Source organism: Ananas comosus, linkage group 2, assembly GCF_001540865.1.
Source record: "Ananas comosus cultivar F153 linkage group 2, ASM154086v1, whole genome shotgun sequence".
NCBI lineage: Eukaryota > Viridiplantae > Streptophyta > Magnoliopsida > Poales > Bromeliaceae > Ananas > Ananas comosus.
The window spans coordinates 9,413,744-9,418,655 of NC_033622.1; the positions used below are offsets into that span (position 1 = coordinate 9,413,744).

The 4,912-nt window shown below is 32.6% G+C and overlaps 1 long non-coding RNA gene across 1 annotated transcript; it reads right to left on the reverse strand.

Moving 5' to 3' along the window:
• On the reverse strand, positions 753-3,137 carry LOC109706948. Its single transcript, XR_002215382.1, has 2 exons — positions 2,588-3,137; positions 753-1,145 (listed from the first exon to the last, which is right to left on the reverse strand). It is a non-coding gene; the product is annotated as an uncharacterized LOC109706948 (long non-coding RNA).

The following is a 4,912-nucleotide window of genomic DNA, read 5'->3' on the forward strand; positions in this document are numbered from 1 at the left end:
TGTATATATATATATATATATATATATATATATATATATACGTACAAAAAAAAAAAAACTAATTAAACAGCCATTGCTGAGAATAAAGAACTGTAACTTATGATGGACTTAAGTACTAATGTGGACAATTTGATGAATTCGTTCAAATTTTTAGCGTACGTAGTATTGAATGTATGCTTTTCACACACTTGTTTTGTTATTTTAGATTTCACTAAATGAAAGAGCTTGGCTAGCTTATGCTATATATCCAGAGTTCATTAGTCACTCGATATGCAAAAAGTAGACAAATAATTAAGATCAATCTAGTGATCGAATGCCAAACTTTTCTTTTTCTGTAATAATTCTTTCTAATTAGCCCATATCTAAAGGAATAAATAAAATTCTCCTGAAGGATGAGAAAACCTGCTAGGAGGGCTTAATTTGTTTATATTCTTTTGGATATCCATGATATTGAATGATCAAATTAGTGTGGTAAAATAAGCCTTTTTCTGTTAGGATTAGGGTTTACTGTTAAATTCTGATATTTGGTACTAAACTGATGTAACAATTTATCATACTTATTCGAATAAATACAACTGTATATATAGATGGCTACAAAATTAAAGTTATAAATAGAAGACCTCCGTCATGAATGATCTTCTAATTCCCATGACACAAATCGAATCGAGGATTACTAGTGTAGGAACCCGCGCGATGCGGCGGATAAAAATTTTTAGTAAAAATTTTTAAAATAAATAAACAAATATGGAACATAAAAAAGAAAAAGAAGAATATAAGTATATTTGATTGAGAATATTACATATTTTCTCATAAATGGTAGACCAAGAGTCACTAAAAAAAAAAAGTAAATGTGAGTAAATGAAATGAAAAATAAAGAGTCATTTAAAAAAATAAAATAAATATAAATTTTTAGAAAAGAGAAAAAATGACTTAGGGCCTCCACCTCCCTCAAATTAAGGAGATACATCCACATAGGATTTAGGCATGAGAATTCATGTATAGGTATAGATATAGATATAGAGGTATAGATATAGATGTCCTAATGTCTGAAGATTCTTAAAGAACCACCTCCCTCATGCAAATTGAAAAGAAAATTTTCACTTGGTGCTCTTTGTCCTTCTTTCATGCCTTTTCCTTTCTTCGTCCTATGATACATCAGAAAGGAGATTTCATTAGGCGCTTCTTCACTCATATGCCTACTCCAATTTGTACATGGTGCCAAGTTACTTTCTCTCCACATTACATAATTCTTCTCTCTAAACGGTATGCATAGATATGATCTGTTGGAACCAAGATCCTTCTTTAGGAAGACGGATCGGTAGTTTGTGAAACAACTGTTAAACTAAAGAACACTAGCAAGTGATGAAGGGGCCTTCAAAGAGATTTTATATTCTACCAAAAGTAAACATATATAGTGTGAAATATTAGAATAAAGCTCTTTACTTAATTTCCTTTTTCCCTTTCATGAGAACAACTCTCTTGCTTTCTTTTGGTGATAATTAGTATGTAGGCATCTCACACTTCAAATGAAAAATCACATTCATGTTGAGGCCATGTGCATGACCAAGCTTTTTAAAATATGCAGTTCATGTGATGGTTAATTATATTGTTAAAGCTAAATCTGAACACCAACGCTAGCTCTTATACGAACTTCCTTGAATGATCCGAGATACAATAATTGAGAGAGTAGGTCGACCTTGTTGCTTAGACACTCAGCAACAGCAAGTACCATCTGAAGAGTACAATTATTAGCATCAATTAATTTAGGAGTTCTCTGTCTTCAATTGATGATTACTTAAATTAATGAATCTGGTTGCAATTAAAGAATTCTTGAATCAGTATGTAATAAGACAAAGGCAGCTGCTCCTATATATAATCACAACAAGAGGCTATATATATATATATATATATATATATATATATATATATATATATATATTGATTGATTATGATAATTAACCTTGTTCACTCTTATAGGTGTGAACATGAGGTGATGCACGCACATGCTGATGCGATTACAACATGCCTAATTTGATGGCTGAAACTTGGAGATAAGCCAAGAATGCAAACTCTTCAAGAGAAGGAATCCATGTCAGCTTTGCTTTCTTTTTTGACATATATATGTATATAGACGAAGGAAAAAAAAAATCAAGAATAAGAAAATATAAATATATATATATAAATATGTATAAGAGTTGAAGCATATATGTCCTTTCCCTGACTGCTTTTGGTAAGCTTTCATGACCTACCAGTACTCATGGAAGGAAAGAACACCCAAAAAGGAAAAACCCATGAATAAATTCCCATCATCTCCCAATGGAGGCATGGGTAAGCATAATTAGGTTTTGGAAGAAAGAAGATGAAAAAAAAAAAAGAAGAAGAAAAAAGGTATGATTTGAAGTTTCATCACTATGGGCATCTTTTCTTTCATCATGAAAAAAAGCAGTTGCCACATCAAGAAAACCCTCTCTCGACAAACACATGCCAACAGAACAATTAACTGCAGCAACATGCTAGCCTTAAAGAATTTACCGTACAACAAGAAAGAATTAATTAAGATGAAAATTAGATCTCATAATTCACTTACTGTGGGAGGAGGTAGCTGCTAGTGATCCACAATTCTCCATCTTTGGTCTCTCTTTGTAATTTCCCACAGCTTTATTGAACCGCAAGCATGAGCCCACATCTGCCTTTTCGTTTTGAAGGATATACAGATGCAGTTCAAGAAAGCTGTGGAAGACTACAAAGAGGGCCATCCATCTATCTATAATCAAGTCCTCCTCCCCCCTACCACACCCCCCACCCCCCTCCCCCCGGGAGGGAGGGAGAGAGAGAGAGAGAGAGAGAGAGAGAGAGAGAAGAGAAGAGAAGAGAGGGTCGATAATTGGGAACATATATATATATATATATATATATAGGAGAGTGTAGAGTAGAATACACATACGTGTAGGTGTGTCGGTGAGGAAGGATTGAAAGAAGAGGAGAGATCTACAATTAAACCTAAAAAAAAGGGGAGTTCTAAAACCTGCAAGGGAAGGGAAGGGAAGAGGGATGGGTAGTGTAGGCTTATTTAGAGGAGAAGAAGAGGATAGAAGGGGTATTTATAGAGGGGGATGAGAGAAGGGTTTGTGGGGGGTTGGGTGAGAACTAAGGACCCAATCCCGAGAAGAATATAGGCCTGAGCCGAAGAAACTGAACCCCCTTTTTCTTTTTTTTTCTTTTTTTTTTTTTTTTCTTAAAAGAACCCCGCCCTCCCTGCAAAGCATCCTCCATGCACTGGTAAAACTCAGAGGATGATTAAAATTCTGAGCGTAAGTTAATAACAATATTTCAATCTAACCTTATAACTGCCAGCATATTAACTGGTATGAAGTGAAATATTTTGTTAACGTAAATGCACTTTCCGCTTTCCCAATAAGAGATTGATCGCTATCATTTTTATTATTATAAAATTAGCTGGTTCGTAAACTGATAAATCACAGTAAATACTGTTTTCACAATAACGTATATATATGGCAAAGACAAATAAAAAATTCTATGCCACAAATATTCTAGAAAATTGATCTCACTAAAAAATAATAATAATGAAAGAGTAACAAAAAAAATGTGAAAGTTTAATCTTCAATAGAAAAGGCAATCAATTATTATATAAATGGTGAAAGAAATTTTGAATTGTGATGTGAACAAATTAAGTATGCTATTGGTGATTGAAATTGAACCTTTAATTTTTATTTCTTGATGCGTCTTTTGCTTTGCAGTGAATTTTGGGCACCTGTATTACCACTTCTTTCCTAAATTATTTTTTTATGGAAAAGAAAAAAGTAATGCTCTTCGTGGGATAGATTTAAAGAGCTAAAGAAGAAGACTTTTGTGGTCATCAATCCAGATTTTAATTTTTAATTACAATTCGGTGGGAACATCGCCGATTCTTTATTGTTATGCACTATGATGTAATAAAATTCACTTTAATTTATTGGTTCTCGAGGTGGCTAGGTAATGGCCATCTAATCAAAACCCACCGCGCTACCGTGTCAGTCTCTAGTACATGATGAATACAATATATCGACAAAGATTCTAACTATTAATTTATTTATATCTATACTACTTATAAAAGTGAGAGTTTTAAATTTTTTTTCTTTTCAAAAATATTACTATCTTTTCTACTAATATTTTAATATCCAGTAATTTTTAGCCAATCATTTCTGTTAGGATTCGTCCATATTGGACTTATCTAAAACATTTCAAATCCATATGGGATAAAAAATAAATATTTGTAATTATCTGTTATATTCATAGTCCACATGGGATAAGAAATAAATCTAACAGATAAATCATAATCGGTTTAAATATCTATTTATGAGAGATTTAGTTAGAATATGACTAGAATTAACATCTTCCGTATGGACTATAAATACATGAAGTATTGACCACATATATGATCTTGGTAATCATAATATATTCCGCTACAAAAGAGGTATGAAAAAATCTATGTGATTTTTGCGAATTGTTCATTGGATATTTAATTATTTTAATCAACAGTGGTATCAGAGACATACCGTGTTTGTTTTCGTTCGATAATTCGTTTCTTTGACATCGAATATATTTTTAATTTGTTAAAAATATAAAAATAATATCCGGTGAAGTTTTAAATCACAATTGGTAGATCAACCTGTAATATACTGAACTTTTACAAATTGCGGAGTTCGAGTATGTGGAATGGTGTGTGGATCAATCCTACATGTTCTAAAAGGTTAGACCAAGTTTTTGAACAAGTTAGAGGATGATTGGAATGCTAAAAGTGAGAAAGTGCATTGAACTGGCGAAAATCAGCATTTTCTGCTTGCTTTACCGGTACAGCCATCACCTTGTACCGGTACAAGCTGGCAGATTCGTGGCAGCAAGGTTAGTTTTG